Source organism: Camelus dromedarius, chromosome 26 (assembly GCF_036321535.1).
Source record: "Camelus dromedarius isolate mCamDro1 chromosome 26, mCamDro1.pat, whole genome shotgun sequence".
NCBI classification, from domain to species: domain Eukaryota; kingdom Metazoa; phylum Chordata; class Mammalia; order Artiodactyla; family Camelidae; genus Camelus; species Camelus dromedarius.
The window spans coordinates 11,431,285-11,450,031 of record NC_087461.1 but is presented as its reverse complement, the minus strand read 5'-3'; the positions used below and the strand labels follow the sequence as shown (position 1 = coordinate 11,450,031).

The 18,747-nt window shown below is 39.5% G+C and overlaps 1 pseudogene; it reads right to left on the bottom strand.

The window, feature by feature from the left end:
* Positions 1–15,440: 15,440 nt before the first annotated feature.
* LOC105101603 (group XIIA secretory phospholipase A2-like) lies at positions 15,441–16,173 on the bottom strand (annotated as a pseudogene).
* Positions 16,174–18,747: the final 2,574 nt, after the last annotated feature.

Here is an 18,747-nt window from a genome sequence, read left to right as displayed (position 1 = left end):
TTAAAACCAAAAAGGACACGAGATAATTGGAAACAGTCTTGGAATTGTGCTACTTAGGAATTTTTCTGAGAGTGGGTGTTGGCCTTATTTCTGTCCTTACATTGGAGAAGGAGGTCCAGTTAAATTAATGCAAAGTACAAGCATGTTTAGCATTAGATTATTCCTTTCATTTCTCTGGTGACTTGAGCAAAACATGAGTTTCCCTTAACTAAAGTATGCATGGGGCGGGGAGGGGGTAGCTCAGTGGTAGAGCGTGCATGTAGCAGGAACGAGGTCCTGGGTTCCATTCCCAGTACCTCCTTTAAAATAAATAAACCTAATCACACCCCCCCAAATAAAAATAAAAAAAAAAAGTATGCATGGGGAATGCTAATGAAAATTTTGCTAAGGTTATAAACACCTTTTGAAAACAAACCTAACCATACACTTAAGAGAACAGAAAAGGGGGAGAAAGAGAAAGAAATAAGAAAAACAAAATAATAATAATAATAATAATAATAATAACCTAATCAAACAGAAAAGTGAAAGTGACTTTCTTCACTCCCTTGACAGTTGGCGCCCTGAAAATCACAGCTTAGCACTTCAAGAAGAGAAGACAATGGGATGGAGATGTTTCACTTGTTAATAAAAACAGGTCAAAATCGTTGCTGTGGGAAATCTAAGAAAGCAAGCAAAATGTATTAGCATTCAATCAAAAGATGAGGAGTGGGTAGAAGCTCTCTTTTCCGTGTATGTGGAGGTAAACATAAGATTGCAAGTCTTACTACTCATTTTCCACATTTTGTCTTTTTTTTTTTAACCTCCTAATTCTGAATCTTCAATAAATCTTTAGATGAGATGTGAGGTCACTCACTGCTCCTCTCTCTAGTGTGCTAAGCACCATTATGTAACCATTCTCGGTCAAACACATCTGCACCCACCTGTCAACTCTGTTGCCTGAGTACAGAATGAGTGGCACCCATGAAAGTCTTGTGGGATGGATGTTAGTGACAGAAAGAACTTTATTACCCAACTTTCATTTTGAAAGTGAAAAAAAAAAAACAAAAAAAAAAACAGGAGACCAGAGAGAGGATTCAGGGCACCCATGTTTAGAGGCTGAGCTGTGGTGGAAACTCACAAATCCTAACTCCTACATCCAATATTTCCTCCATCTCTCATGGAGTATCAGGGAAATTATACTGAACCAGGATCACAATCTGTGGACTTGAGATCAGCCATAGCTGCTCATCAGATGTGCGATCTAAGGCAAATCCAGGCAGCCTTGGAGGACCAGCTTCCCAACCTTTCAAACAAGGGGCTGGACCTGATGCCTCTAGCTTCACCTCCACCTTCTGCATCAATCTTAAACTTCACTCATTCTCCAGTGGAGAACAATCATCCATTTCCTCTTTCCTTTATCTGTGATTTAAGGAAAGTAAATTGGATTTCCATAATAAAAGAAGCTTCCAGTTGACAGAGCCATATGCCCATCCTGACTACCACTGTTCATCATTGACTCATTCTCTGTGGGTGGCCCCTGCCACACCCAGAAGATTTCATTTTCTGACTGCACCTCTGAATCTGATGAGATGCTAGGACACCGCCCTCTACCTCGGGAAGTCCTCCCTGGAAGGCTTTGCTCTGGGCTGAGGTAGGGACCCTGGACCAGACAGGTGTCCCAGAGTTCACTTAGGAGCAGACTCGAAGTGCCAGAAAAACTCTTAAATGTCACTGATTTCCAGAAGTGACTTATGAAAATCAATCTAAGGTAACCTTCACCCAAACTGAAATTTCCACAGCTGCCCATGTTGGAGCCAGTGAACAAATTTTTGGAGAGTTCAGACACATTTTTAGCCTTCCTCAAGGGGCTTGTCAAGATACACCACTGAGGCAAAAAGGAGGAACTCTCAGACAAGAAATAGTATCACATGGTTTTTGTTATGGGCTGAATGCCCCTCCCCCAAACTTCCCCATTCATATGTTGAAGCCCTTACCTCCAGCACCTCAGAACCCCACTATTTGGAGACAGGATCTTTAAAATGTAATTAAGTTAAATGAGTTTGCTAGCATGGGCCCCAATCCAGTGTGACTGACATCCTTATAAGAAGAGGAAATTTGGACATAATTGCAGGAGGAAGACCATGTAGAGACACAGAGAGAAGACAGCCACCTGCATGCCAAAGGGAGACTTCAGAATGAAGCCAACCCTGAATGAAACCTTGATCTTGGATTTCTAGCCTCCAGGACTGCAAGGAAACAAATTCCTGTTGTTTAAGCCACCCAATTGGTGGCACTTTTTAATGGCAGCTCTAGCACACTCATACAGTTCCCCCTTTTGTTTTATTAATAGTCTTCTTTATTACAAAAATAACATATTTTTCTGCTCAATATCACTAACTATCAGAGAAATGCACATCAAAACTACAATAAGGTATCATCTCACACCAGTCAGAACGGCCATCATTAAAAAGTCCAAACAATAAATGCTGGAGAGGGTGTGGGGAAAGGGAACCCTCCTACACTGCTGGTGCGAATGTAGTTTGGTGCAACCATTATGGAAAATAGCCTGGAGAGTCCTCAAAAAACTAAGAATAGATTTAACCTATGATCCAGCAATATGTATGGGAATATATATGGAGGAAACTCTAATTCAAAAAGATACATGCACCCCAGTGTTCACAACAGCACTATTTACAACAGCCAAGACATGGAAGCAATCTAAATGTCCACTGACAGGCAATTGGATAAAGAACTTGTGGTGTGTATATACATATACAAAATGGAACGCTACTCAAAAAAATTAATAAATTAAAATAATGCCATTTGCAGCAACATGGATGGACCCGGAGATCATCATAACTAAGTGAAGTAAGCCAGAAAGAGAAAGAAAGATACCATATGATATCATTTATATGTGGAATATTAAAAAAAAAGGACACAAATGAACTTATTTACAAGACAGAGACAGACATAGCAGACTCACAGACAGAAAACAAACTTATGGATACCAGGAGAGGAGAGAGGGGAGGGATAAATTGGGAGTATGAGATTTGTAGATACTAACTATAATATATGAAATAGATAAACAACAAGGGCCTATTGTATTGCACAGGGAACAATATTCAGTACCTTGTAATGGCCTATAATTAAAAAGAATATGTTTGTGTGTGTATATATATACATATACATATATATATATATATATATAACTGAATCACTATGCTGTACATCAGAAATTGACACAACATTGTAAATTAACTATATTTCAATTTTTTAAAAAAGTGCATTTTCCAATGGAGAGACTAGAAGCCCCATGAGGGCAGTGTCCTGTCTGCTTTATTCTCTGTTTTATCCATGGCACCTACCATCATGCCTAATTTGCAGCAGATATCCAAAAAGTGCTTACTGACTGACTACAAACAACTTTAAAAGTACAAATAAATATTAGTAAAAAATAAAAATAGCAGGTAACCCCACTGCCTACTGAAAACCATTATTTGCACACAGTATCACGCTTCTCAGTCTTGAAACATTCTCAAAAACATGCTGTGTAACACCTGAAGGAAACTTTAGTAGGTGGACAAACCATAATTTTTAACTGTTTCCTTACTTTTAGATATTTTAACTGTTTCCATTTTTATCATATAAAAAAATGAAAGATATTCTTGTAAACATATCATTGTGCCTGTTTCCTCAGAATAGATTTCTAGAAATAGAATGGTTAAGTCATATGTATACACATCATTAAAGCTGTATGGGTTTTACATTGTATATATGTCAGATGTTCATTCTTAAAGGCTTTACCAATTTATACTCCCCCTTTAGTGTGCTAGGGGTCTAGCTTCCTATGATAATAATTATTATTCTAATATTAATTGAGCATTTACTAAGTGCCAGATGAGGTATTAAATACTTTATTTCACTAATTCCCTCAAAAACCCTGTGAGGTGGTTAGTAATATTATCTACATTTTAGAGATGATTAAAATAGTCTTCAAGAAAATAAATGGCATGACAGTTTCCCTTTGCTAGTACGAGGAAGAGCTAGGAGGCAAAACCAGTCTATTGGACTCTGGTGAAGCCCCCATAAGCTTGGCCTATCCTGAGTGTTAACTCTTTCTTATATCTGCAAATTTGGTAGGCAAAAACAGATTTTTTAATTTGGACTTCTAGGCTTGTTAATTAGTTTGAAGCTCTCTTTTTCTGTGTTTTGACCATTTTGTTGCATTGCTTTTTCAAAGTGAATTGTCTGCCTCTGTTGTCTTTTCTGCCTTGGCCTGCAACCCCGCTGCAACTATATAGGGAAGCTGCCACAAACTGGTGATACTCATTCAGAATCCCTGAAACCTCATCTTGCAAAGATTTGGAACAGACACTTCTGATCACTCAGTGCAGCCACCTTTTCAGGGTAGTCTCATCATCTGGTGAGCAACCTGCATTTGGAGATAACTCACTCAGCTGCTAATTCCTTTGGTAATATTGTAAATTATCGATTGAGTGTTTTCCTAATTTTTACATTAAATTCAACTTCATTGTTTTTAACAAATTTGACACCTTTCCCTCAAATTTCAAAAAGAAAAAAGAAAGAAGGGGGAAAGCACCGCCACCACTTCCCTGGCTCGCTTTACCTTTGTGTAATCGCTATAGCCAACAACAGGGTCGGAGCAGCAGCAGGAAGGCCCCGCGGTCTGCCTGGCGGCGGTGGGGCCATGGAGCAGGCAGAGGGAGGAGGGCCCGGTTTTTGTACTTTGTTGTTCGTGCTGCAGCCAGCCATTAGCCTTGCAGAAGCATTTGCCTTGGAGCTAGATTCAATGCGTGGGATGGATAATTACACATCGAGGAGCTTAATTTAGGGCCACAGAAGCTACTAATTCATGGCAGTCACCCAAGGCTCGGGTGAGGCTCTGTGCTGTTGGGTCCAAGTGCTCCGTGGTGTGGGACCCAAGTCAAAGCTCCGTTAAGGAAGCATAGATCACGGCAGCAAAGAAATTCAAAAAGCAGCTCGAGTCCGGAGTGTCATTAAGAGCTGCTTGCCTATTCAATATTTCAGGGTCCAAGCTTAGAATTAGAATACAGGGAGAACCCTTTAGCTCCCCTTAACAAATGCTTTGTTTGTTTTTGCTCATTTAAATTAGAGAAAGGGAAAGCTGCTTTCTCTGAAACACAGTTGATTGCGGGCCCACCCCACCCCACCCCCGTTCACAGGACGTGTGCATTAAGACGTGGTTGACCCTTTAATAATTAGGAGCCATCTCCGGATTGTTGACCTCCAGCCTTATTCGGCTTATCAGCAGTCACAGTCCGCAGTGTCTGTGGAAAAACCAAGCCGTAGGGAGCTGGACTGTTGAGGCGGCAGCACGCATGCCATGGGTGCCCATGTGGATGAGTCCCTGGGCTCGGCTCCTTCACCAGCTGCGGCCAGAGGATTCATGCCACACTGGGAGCTTTAGTTTAGATGACTCTGTAACCACTATCAAATCATACGAAAATTGGAGTTGAAGCTGCTTTCCTCAAATTCCAACGAAGTATCATTAATTTGCAGCTGTGAGCAAAAGAATCTGTAGCTAGTCTCTTTGAAAGGCTTCATAACAGAAAGTGGCCAATTAAGGGGACCTTAAAAGTAGTGGTGGAAAGCGGTTCATACTCATCATTAAGTGCCTCCAAAAGAGAAAGTATGAAAGGATGAACACTGTCGAAAGTGCACAGTGTTCTCATCCCCACTGGTCCTACTGGCGGGCCAGGGAAGGAATCGTCGGTACCGCCCCCATCAGGGTACGCTGGTGCTTCTACCCCTCTCGGCAAGGGCTCAGGAGCCAGGCAGCTGCCCACGTACTCGGAGAAGGATCAGCTAAAGCCCTGCTCAGCCCAGCTCTGCTGCTGACCTGGATAAACCCAGATAACTACTTCATTTTCCCTAAGGGGATAAAAGGAGACCTGCTCAGGCAGCTGAATGCTATAGTCCACAAATACAATATTTTATTGGGGTCTGAGAATACAGGTGAACAGGGACACCACACTCTTTCTTTCCCAGACACCAGATATGGTGTAATTGGGATTTTAAAAAAGAGATTAATCTAATAAATAGATCCAAAAGGCCAACTCTTTCAAATGCCTCTCCAAATAAAAGATTACTATGTCTTAGATTAATATCAATTTCATTTAGCAAATAATTTGTCAGGAAACATTATTTTTAAAAACAATCAATTTGTGTTATCAGTCATCCTTCGTAAGCAAAAACTGCTTTATACTTTATGACAAAACAGGACATTATTTTCCTCAGAAGATACAACTACCATAAGTTTGGATAGATTGTTCTATAATTGCTTGGAAATTATCTCTCAGTTTAACTAGCAAAATCTTTATCTAAAATTATATCAAATATGAATACTGTGACTAAATTCTAATTACCAAGGAAAGATAATTACACGCAAAACAAATAAAGCTAATCAAAACCATTAGCAGAACTTGCTAATCAATTACTCAAATCCTGTTTGGCCATCCAGAAGCCCAAGAGTGTGTAGAGAAGGGGGAAATGGGGCATTAATTCAAAGGACACCTCTACTACTGTTTATAAAATAGATAAACAACAAGGTCCTGCTGTATAGCACAGATAACTATATTCAATGCCATGTAATGGCCTATAATGAAAAAGAATATGAAAAGGAATACATATGTATATGTATAAATAAATCACTATGCTGTACACCAGAAATGAACACAACATTGTAAATCAACAATGCTTCAATAATTAATAACAACAACAACAACAACAACAATAATAATAATAAAGGACACCTCTGAGTATCCCAGAGTTTGACAAAGGGATGACAATATCTATAAATAATATTTGCAAAAGTGAAATTAGAGATAATGGGAGCAGTTGCTAACATGCTAGTTTCTAAAGTATCACAAGCAAGGCTAGCCATTTCCTGGTGGTTTTTTAAGATGCTTCTAGCAAAGTTTATCTATTTATAGCCTCTGATTCCCACAACATCCAAGTGGCTGAGACAAGGAAATATGATCTTAAATAATTTTGCACTATTTCCTTTCCTCAGAGGAAATGGGTTTTAGTCTTCAAAATCAGCTCCTCAGCTATTGACCCTTCCCTGGTCCACGTGTGATGCCCCCTTTACCCAGAGGGAGAGGTCTCAGCTCAGGATGTGTTGACTTGCACTTTAAGCATTTTAACTGAACCCCCTTTTGGGCTGTTGTTGATTTTAAAAGTGAAATGCTCTGAAAAGGGCACACGCAATACAAACCAGCCTTCAGAAGGAGTAAACAATGAGAAGCAAGGCAAAGAGGAGGTGAAATGTGATTAAACAGTAGAGGGAGCAGAGAAATACTGGAATAGAGATGGGAGAAAAAAGTAGCTGCATGTAAGAAAATCCATCATGGGGGAAGAAACGGCATCAAGGCAGTTGCCAGACTCAGGTGAAAAGATTTACTGTAAATAAAAGAATTAATCAGCAAGGAAATGATAGAAATGGAAAACTATGAAATTCATTAAGGAAATGTAGTCACACCCATTTCCTAGATATAAGGAAGATATTTTTAAACCTGTGAGTATACCGCACTGAGGTAATGTCGGAGAAGGCTTAGTGGGGAGTCAGAAATTTCACTGTGGCCCAGATATTGCAGTATCTGTGGAGAGCAAGAACTCCCCTCCCTGCCCAGGTGTAACGAGGAGCCTTCTTGTCTGGTGTCAACAGAGACCAAATGGGGAACCTGGGCTGCTACTTCTACCCGGCAGTAATCAGGTTCCCCTTCCCCTGCCAGAGCACTGTCAGAAACTACTAACTAAAACAGATGAGTTAAATAAGATCCCAACACAGTATGAAGATGTCTAAATTTCATTTAAAAAGTCCCCCATCACACCAAGATCCAGGAAGATCTCAAACTGAATGCAAAAAGACAATCAGTGAATACTAACATCAAGTGACAGAGTTGTTGGAATCATCTAACAAGTATTTCAAAGCAGCCATTGCAAAAATGCTTCTAAGACCAGTTGTGAATGGTGAAAGATTCCACTAAAAGGATCAAAGGACTAGCTACAGGCTTGGGGAAAAAAAATTGCAAACCACATATTAGACAAAGGACTGATATCTAGACTATACAAAGAACTCTCAACTGTTCAAAAGTGTTAAAAAAAAAAACAAAATAAAAAATCCAATTAGAATATGGGCAAAGGCATGAGAAACTTCAATGAAGAAGATATAAAAATGGCAAACAAATGTATGAAAAGATGTTCAGTATCATTAGCCATTAGAGAAATGCAAATTAAAACCATAATGAACTATCCCTATATCCATATCAAATGGCTCAAGTGGAAAATAATGACAATACCAAATGCTGCAAAGAAAGCTGAGAAATTGCATCACTCATACATTGTTAGAGGGAACACAGTTCTGGAAAATGGTCCAGCCATTCTGGAAAATGTTTTGGTAGTTTCTTAAAGAACAAAGAAACAAACACGGAACTACCATACAACCCAGCAATCGCATTCCCGGGTGCTGATCCTAGAGGAAAGAAGACTTATGTTCACACCAAAGTGTACACACTGATGTTTCTGGCATATTTATTTGCAATAGCCAAAAACTGGAAATGGGTGAATGGTTCAACAAACTGCAGTACATCCATACCCTAGCAATAAAAGGGAATGGACTGTTAATACACGCAACCACCTGGATGAATCTCCAGAGAATTACTTTGAGTGAAAAAAGCCAATCCCACAGGTTACAGACTGTGATTCCACTTATGTAATATTCTTGAAATGACAAAATTATAGAAATGAAGACCAGATTAGTTGTTGCCAGGGATTAAGAAGAGAGTGAGCAGGAGGGAAGTGGGTCTGACTATTAACGAGCAAAATGAAGGACCCTGCTGGAGGTGGAAATGCTTCGCCTCTTAACGGTATCAATGTCAGTATCCTGTTGTGATATTGTTTTGTAGTTTTGTAAGGTGCTACCGTTGGCTGAGACTGCATACAGGTCACATGGGATCTCTCTGCAGTATTTCTTACAACTGCATATGAATCTACAACTACCTCAAGATAAAAAAGTTTAATTATGAAAAAATATCTAAATATACTCTTCCCTCATGGTAAAATAAGGAGAACGAATCAATGCAATCCATTCTAATGAAAGAAACATTGAAATGAGTTTTTCTGTAATAGAAAATCATTGCAATATTCCAGAGCAAATTTTAAAAGTTGTTCATGGCAACAAAATTGTATTCAGGCATGCCCTGCTGTATCTATCTCGTGTGACACTCCATTTCTAGTCTTGGGCTCTAGTCTGTGTGTGCAATATTTGTTCACCTTTATTATTGAGTTAATTCATTTTTGTAGTGTAATTTGAACTTAAGGACAGAGCACTTCATCAGCATGGTGTTCCCTGGTTGTTTCTTGCACGTGTGATATTAGCATGAAAGGGTAAGTTTCTTCCTGGTCACTCTGAGCATCATCAGCTGAATGCTGATCAGGTGTTCAGTGAGAAGGAAGAAGCAGAGACAGTCACCTGCCTCACATAGGAGGTGAGCCTGGTCAAATGCATTGGAGATTATGGCCATGAAGATCAAAAAGAGGAAGCCGACAGACCCAAAGCTGTGCATAAGACAAACAAGACTTTACAGAAGGCTAGTTTACATGAAGCAATAAATGGAAATAGAATTATGAAGTTTAGCCTTCAGTGAAAAAAAGCAGTTTCTTCAACACCTTTTCATTGCCCCTTTCATTTTGCACACCCCCTTTACCTCCATTGACTGACTGATTTATTCAACAGGCATTTATTGAATGCCTACAGGTGAGGAAGGCACTCTCAGGAAAACGTACAGACAGAAAAGGGAAGGAAGCTCTCTTCCCTTGAAGACTTTATAACATAGTGGGAAGGCAGGAAGAGGGAAACAGGAAAGCCAAAACAAGGCACCGTTGACCCAAATACCAATTGAAACATAAGCAGTCTGTTCTGATAGCTCAGGGCATCAGTAGTAAATACCCCTTCCCAGTAGATTTAAACCCCTGTGGATGGCCCACTTCTTCCCAAGGGTCTGAGTCTCCCACCCACCCTGACTTGTTTTTCTCCAACACAACTTGCGTCGGGACTCTACTCTCTGCTAGGGTTAACCAGAGCAATTAATGCCAGTGAAAGTATTAATGCCTTATTCCAGCTTAACCGATGATTCTTCCAGATAATGTAATTCATGGAAATAAGTAGATGAAAGCTTCAGTCTCCTCATAGTTACATCACAGGAGGAAGGAGAAAGATCGGGGTGTTTGGGGATTGGAGGGGCTCTTGTGGCAATTTTGAATCTTCACCATACAGGGGGCTGCCCCCTAAGTGGTGAGTCAGGTTATGAAAATAACCTCATCTCTGAGAGGAAAATTCTGGGTAAAGTCCAATTCACTAGAACAGACTTTAAATTTAATGCTGTTGTTGCACAAATGTTATTAAATCAACTCTAGCTAAAAACCAGAATATATTCATTTGTCATTAGCTTGAACTGATTATATAATGTGACTCATTAATCTTTTTCACTGAACTAATCTTAGGCTGCAAAATAATTCCATCTCCTGGATATCAGTCCAATCTTCAGGCTGTAACTAGATTTCTAAAGACTTCCTTGATTGTAATGAACTCTTTCCTTGCTGATGTCACTGGCTACACAAGCAGCAGGATCAATATGAAATAGTGACTTAGATTTAAGGCATATCTGAAAATAACACGTAGGTCAAGGGCATTTGTTGACTATACATAATAATTTATGCCAGCCCTGTTCACACCTATCATTTCATTTAACTCATATTAACTACCTGCTGGGATGGATAATTGAGCTCCACCTGAGAGTTACAGAAAGAGAAATTCAGAGAGTTCAATGACTTTTCCAAAATCACACAGCTAGTAAGTGGTGAAGCCAGGATTTAAATTCAAGTTTGTCTGCCATCTGAGCTTACGTACATCCCATTCCACATGCAGTTTGGAGCCAGAAGGACTAAATAACTATCTGTCATTCTCACCAAAGATGGAACAGGAACACATCCCTTACATTTCAAAAGTTGGAAAGTTTTTCCTAAATAATAATGCCTGTGGCACATGGGGATATGTAACCATAGGCAGGCTTTGAGATATTATTAGAAGAGATTGGACGACTGACTGGAAGTCCTGTCTAAAAGCAGAGGTTGAGTTAGAACAGCATGCTTCTAAAGTTCATGTCTCACATCCACCTTTCTGTCTCTACTGACTACTAGAAGACTCTTTAAAACTGCCAAGGTGAGACGCTCTAAAATCAACTTATATATTCTCTCAATGGCTTGAATCAGTCCAAAGCAGAGAAGTCATATTGAGAGTCATCCACAGCAGGTCCTGAAGGCCTGGTCAAGCTGGGGTCACGAAACCTCTTCATTCCCTTGAAATGAAGAAAAGGACAAACACAGGGGAGGTAGTTACCAACACTTACTATTAGGAGTATTGAAAAGGAGGAATGACCATTCTGGCATTCTCTCTGATGACTTCCAGCCACTTCCATGCTCCCCGCAAAAAATAAAAGGATGAATAAGATATAACCTGGTTTTATTTTGTCCATGGCCACAATTTTCTCCATTCTCCATCCATCCCTGCTTTCATACTCATTCCTTTATTTAGTTTGAGCATCAAATCATAAATATAACTTCTATAGTGTATGCTTAATCACATGCTATAACAATTCCTTAGTTTTAAACAATGCATCATTTTCACCATTAGGAGAAGACAATAGGTTTAATAGCAAAAGCCATATGCCCCAAATCACAATTTGTCTCTCTCCTGAGCAGATGGCTACAGGCCTACTAAGATGATTCAAACTTAATGCATGATTCTGAATCATTTCCTTAGATGAGCAGAAGGGGTTCCAGCTTGAAACTAAACTGTCATCCTAGGATTCAGACTTTCTCGTCATGTCTGGAAGGGCCCAGTGATGAGACACCAAAGGTCTGTGGAACCAAGACTGAAGAGACTGGTGATCAGCACACAAGCTTGGTTCAAGGTCAGGACCACACACCCAGCTGGACACGTGGAGAGGCAGGAGATGTTGGGCCAACAGTCTGAGCAGTCGCTCAGCACAGCCAGCTACCTAACCCCATGCAGACAGGTATTTGTGGATAGCCCAAGATGGCTGTCCTCTGGCTGGGTAAGAATGTTACATGATGTTTAGAGACAGAGGGGAGAGTCTCCTCACTTTAGTAGACAGCACAGCAGGGCTTTTGTGCATCTGCTACAGCATCTTTGGCACAGCGTGTAGAATGTCGGTTGTGGCCCAGCTGAGGGGCAGCATGACCCTGTGCTGGACAGGGCCATGAGTCACCTCCCAAGTGGCATCGTGGACATCAGAGAGCAGTGCATCAAGTCACCATGGAGAAGGCACAGCAGGAGAGGGGGAGATGTCAGGCTCTGCATGGACCCTAAGAGGATCATGCTTGTAAATCCACCAAGATGCCCCTGAGGGTTTCCTGAGGTGTTTGAGGGGGACTTCAGACTGAGAAATTAGGGATCTTGCAAGAGTTGCTGTGTACGGGGAAGAGGAAGTGTCACTGGATACTGCCATCATCACCTTCATTTTAACCACTCAGGTTGCCTAGGAAACCCAGATCACAACCTGCTGTGCTGAAAACCTGGGAAGATGGAAAAATGCAACTGCAACCAGACCTTGGAGAAAGGGGAAGTGTGTAGGAAGCGTGAGCAGCTTTGAGTTCAAGAACTATTTAATCCACTAGCTTCTCAAAATGCGATAAGTCAAATAAAACTCCTGGTGTTTTGTTTCCCCTTTATTAAAAAAGAAATTTGCAACTGTAATGTTAGAAGCTTTGGATTTGTTTTCAAATCCAGTAGTTTCATTTTTGGTCTAAAAACCACATTCTTCCTCAAAAGACCTTATGGACCATTCACCTTCCCCTTGCCATTCTAAAAATGTCGCCAAAATGAATGGTGCAATATTTGGTATGTATGTCTCCATCTTCATTTCTCATAAACATCTCAGGCAGAATGCATCTAAGCAGATCTCATTATCTTTTTATCAAACTCTACTCCTCCCCCTGCAGTTTCTGTCTCAGTAAGTGACCTTCCTATACATCAATAACCAATTAAAAAGCTAATTCCAGATGGAATATCTACCTTCCCTCTAATGAATTAAAAATACAGCTATAAATTCAATTAAAATATTGAAAACACCAACATTATAAAGATGAAATTTATTCCAAAATTAATCTATAATTTCAACAAAGTTCCAATCAAAAGTTACACAGTATTTTGATGAAACTTGACAAGTCCATTCTAAAAATCAAAGGGAAGGGAAAATGAGGAAGGATCACTAAGAAAGTTTTAGGAAAAGGAAAATGAGGGGTGGTGTGCCCTACCATACAGCAAAACTACATTATCAGGGTAAAGTCCTCACAGTGGAAACACTAGAATGAACAAATCGAGTTCTGAGACAGGTCCATCCGTATCGATGAAGGAGACAGGTTAGATTAATGAGAAAAGGATGGACTGAATCTTAGGTAGATAGCACTGATACAACTGGTTAAGTTTTATAAAAAGATCAATAATTTATATACGATTATTTATCCAATTTATATAAGTCAATAAATTCCAGATGGATTAAAGATCTAATTATAAAAACATTAAAGCTATAACATGGATGAAACTTGAAAATATTATGCTAAGTGAAGGAAGCCAGTCACATAAGGCCACATATGATACAACCCCATTTATGTATGTCCAGAATAGGCAAAACTGTAGAAACAAAAAGAGGTTGCCTAGGGTGGGAAGATAAGTGCAGGTTTGAGGGGAAATGGAAGGTTACTACAAATGGGTATGGGAGTTTTGGGGGGGCTGATAAAAATGTTCTAAAATTGATTGTGGCGAAGTTTGCACAATTCTGTGAATATACTGAGAACTATTGAATGGGATATTTTCAATAAGAGAGTGGTATAGTATGTGATTTGTCTCTCAATAAAGCTATTAAAATATATATAAAGCTTAAAAATTGAAGCAAAATATAAGAGAATGTGCTTATTACCTTGGACTAGAAAATTCATTCACACACACACATATGCTTTTAAATAAACTGAACTCCATAAAACTTTGGAGACCATATAAGAAAAGACCCTATTAACACAGTTACAAATCAAACAATAACTAGAGAAAAAAACCCTGCAAGATGTATAAAAGAAAAATAATTGATACAAGAACACATTCACCTTCATACATATACAAACATACCTATAGGGAAAAGACAACCAAATAGAATTAATGATAGTTACAAATGCGACATTAAACCTCGAAAATCATTTAATCTCATTATTAATGTAAAATCCAACTTAAATCAGCATTTTTGATCCATCAAATTGGCAAAAATTATTTTAGACTGATACTATCCTATTGGCAAGGGTGTGGAAAAATGAGTATTTTCACATATTATTGTAGGAGTAGGAATTTGTCAAACTTGTTGGAGCGTCATTGTGCAGTAATGTATTAAAGCTTTATTTGTACATACCATTTGGTCCAGCAATTCCACTCTAGTTATCTGTCCTGGAGACATATTCATATATGTACATAGTAAGCATGTATAAGGATTTTACCTGGAGTATCGCAAAAGTGAAAATTTGGAAACATTTTAAATGCCTATATGTTGAAACATGGTAAAATCGTGTTATGTCTATATACAGTAGCTTCAAAGGATGGGACAGATTTACATTTACTGATACAGGAACTGATATCAATGTTTGCTTGCCTGGTTGTTTTGTTTTTTTCAGGAGATTGATGTTGACATCTTGCTACATCTGTGTAGATTTTTTTCCTGAAAAATTATGCATTACTTACATAATAAAAAATAAATGAATTTACTAATGTGTAATATATTAATGAGGAACATTTTGAGAAAAATATCAATACCAGAATTTGCATTGGTCTCCAGCAGAGAATGACCAACTGTTTTTTAAATGGACCAATTTAGTTAAAATAAGAGTATTTAAGGATCTTATGATCCCGCTTCTTGAAATTTACCTTGAGGAAAAATATGCACACGTGTGTCCTCCCATCCCCAAAAGTACCCAGAAGGATTCCTATTCCAGAAATTCTCAGTTTAAAAAATGGGCATAAATTAAATGTTCACATGTGAGGGGATGGTTATATAAATTACAATAAACACATTAAATAAAATTCACTATAGCCATTTAAAAAGGTGTAGTTTTTTTTTTCCAGGCATAAATGTATATTTTAAATTTCACAGTAAACAAACATACTTATAAGTGAAGATTTCCCCATATTTCTAAATAAGACAATGTTGAACATATCTTATAATAAATTTTACATTTGACTTAATTTTTTTGGTAAATATAGTTGTGAAAACTGAACTACAGACTCTTTCTTTTAAAAAATTCTCCCCTTAACATGCACCCATTTCTCAGATTGGTCAAGACAATTTGGCACACCAAGGCAGCAACATCCAAGAAGATAACCTCCATTTGTTTCAGTTTGAAGTTTTAGTGTCAAGGTCTTAAAATAATCCCTTCACAAAAATAAGGCAGCTTTATGCTGTAAAAACAGTTCTTGTCAAAAGTTATGTTCTTCTGTCCTCATCTGCTGTCACCACCTCTCAGCATCTTCTTTAAAGATCAGTCTTTTCTTCGTAGCGGCACCTACATGCAGCTCGTTGGCTGTCCAGGTACGGCTTACAGCCCAAAAGTATAACACTGTCAAACAAGAGCTCCCTGTGGTTTCACACGCCTGAACATGCTGAGCTAGTACTGGTGTTTTCTGCACGTCTTGGCAGATCTTGGAGAGGCAAGACTGGAACTCCTCATCACAGTCGTTTTTGCTTTTGCCGCAGGCCTCACAGCACCTGTCGTGTTGGTTGCAGCACTTTGTCAGGGAAGGGATGCCGATGTTCAGATGAACACCAAACAGTGGGGAGCCACATCCATTTGGCGGGGATGGTTTCTATCCATACGTGGGAAAGGCTTAGATCCGTCACTGCACTTACGCTGGCAGAGCCTGTCCTCTCCTCCCAGGGGGTCCAAGGCAGCGTTCAGGTACGTGTCTATTTTGTGGACGCGGTTCCGGATGGTCTTCAGGGTGGCCCTCCAGTCGGTGGTCTGGGCCTACTCCTGGCACTTGAAAGCGGCGGTCAGGAGGAGGAGGGTGAGCACAGGCCGCGGGAGCACGGCCATCTGAGCAGTGCCCGGCCGCGCCGGGCCTCACGGGTCCCCGGAGCAGCGTGACGGGCGCGCCCCCACGGAGCCCTCGGGACGCCCTAGGCAGCGACGCGGCCCGGGGCTCGGAGGCAGCGGCGTGTTCCATGCCCACGCCTCCTTCCCCGCTGGGAGGCAGGACCTCGCCGCCTGCAGTGCTAGATTTTTTTTTTTTTTTTGACTTGGAAAATGTCTTACAACATATACTTAAGTGAATAATAATAAAATACAATATATAGTTTGATCCCATTTACAGAAAAAAAAATGGTTTCCATAGCCTTGTGAATTTACATACATAGAGAGGTCTCTCAAGGGATCCTTAGTGAATATTGATATGGTAATTAAAATTATAAAAATCATTTATTTAACCTTTTGTTAAAAACTTAATATGTATTGAGACTACGTTTAAGTAATCTATACTCATTATTTCATTTGATCTTCATTATCCTGTAAATCAAGAAGTATTATCTCCTTTTTTTTTTCTTTTTAGGTTAGAAGTTGAGGATGGAAGAGGATATAGCTCAAGTGGTAGAGTGCATGCTTAGCATGCACAGGGTCCTGGGTTCAATCCCCAGTACCACCTCTAAAAAAATCAATCAATAAACCCAATTACTCCCCCCAAAAAAAACCTAAAAAAAAAAAAAAAAGAAAAAGAAAGAAAGAAATTGAGGATAAAAAACTTATACAAAACCCTCCAGGTGGTAAGTGGTGGGGTTGAAATCTGTCTTTCTAACTCCAAAGCCCATGCTTTTGGCCACCAGCTCCTCTATTTCTTTACTGCACACATTTTCTTACAGGTATTTAATAAGTGCTTTATGGATTGATGGTTATTGTGTTCTTTCTAAGCCTAGCAGTTGCCCACACCAGGAGTTACTGAGAACGGTACCCAAGGGGTAGTCATGAAGACCTTTCATCTTCCTACAGTATGAGGCCTCTTCAGAAAGCAGTGGACTGAAGATGAGGCACTTGTTCATCCCTTGCTCCTAACAGACCCAGTTCCCACCAAGGCCTGGGGAGCATCTAACACTACACTTGGAATCACAGCTCAGATGGTGCTGGACACACAACAAAACACATACACAGTGGCATTCTGAATGGCATTTTTTGACCTCCCTCTTTCTACCCTTTGAGAATCTATAAATTCTTTAAGAAAAAGCTGGGCTTGCTAGAAACTCTCTCTCAAATGCCCTACAATTGTTTGGAAAAAAATGTGTGGCAGAGGTCTTTAGCAGACATTTTGAAGAATATATTTGGGGGTCTACTTAAAAATTCAAACTGCAATTTAACAGATTCCTTATAAACAGATTGCCCTTCCATCCTGGCACTGTTGTATAAGTGCATGACAAGTTAGCTGGAATTCCCGTGGCTAGGGTGGGTCCTGTGGATGCAGTATATCTGGATTTTAATAAAAACATCTCATTTAAAAGCTCAAGTAATTAGACGTTCAATACAAATAGGTCCTCACAAATTCGAAGCTGATTGAAATCCTCTCCTCACCCTCCCCCAAAAAGAATACAGATAAATATCAGACATTAGGAACAAAAGTATAGAGAGAATCATAGATAATATAATTAGGGAGATGGAGTAAAAAAGGAATGCTGCTGGAAGGACAATTAGGTTGATTTCAACTAAAGCAGTAAGCACACAAATATTATCTTAGGAAAGAGAATTTAATGTGCATGCATCTGTAACTCATACAGTAAATATTCCTTTGTGTTCATCTCATCCCAGGGTAGGAAAAGGCTGTTCATAGGAGAGATGCTCTGCTGCTATGGTAGTGACTTTGGGGTCACTGAGAAATGGCTGTGGAAGGCAAGGAAAGAGTTTAAGGCTATCTGTCCCCATATAATGCTCACCTCATGGTCTGTGGCCAGTCATTCTGAGTAACAGTAGTAGTTATCCCATGGACACCTGTAACTTGTACTCTGCTTGAAAGAGTAACTCAGGCCAATGTGTAAAAAGTCCACAAGGATAGAAAAAACATGAAAAGCAACCAATTATTTGATATTATAATAAATATATATATTTAAATATATTTAATGTGTTCCAAAATAAATACAATAAAACAAAAAACTATTTTATGGCAGAATGAAGGAAAAAGGGAATTAATATTTATTGGGTGCCAACCATGTACTGGGTACTTTAGGATCACAATTTCATTGAATATTCATTTCAGCACTGCAAAGTGTCATCAACCCCATCTTACCAACAAGGAAATGGTAGTCCAGACAAGTGACTCACACAAGTCAAAAAGGCAGGGACAGAAACAGAACTCCAACCTAAGCCAGCCTGGCTCTTGAATTCATGGTCTTCTCATACTATGGCATTACCTCCCTGGATCAGGCCTGATTTTCCCACTAAATAGACATGCTTAATGTGTATCGGTGTACTTGTAGCATGAACTACTGTAAAACCACTCATTTGTGTCCATCTGACAGAATCCTTGGTTGAAAAGAGGGAAGAGAATGAACATGGCACTTTGGTCTCATTTGTCCTTTCCAACAACACTAGGATCTCATGCAATTATTTCTCATTACCTGGCTTTCTTTTCTG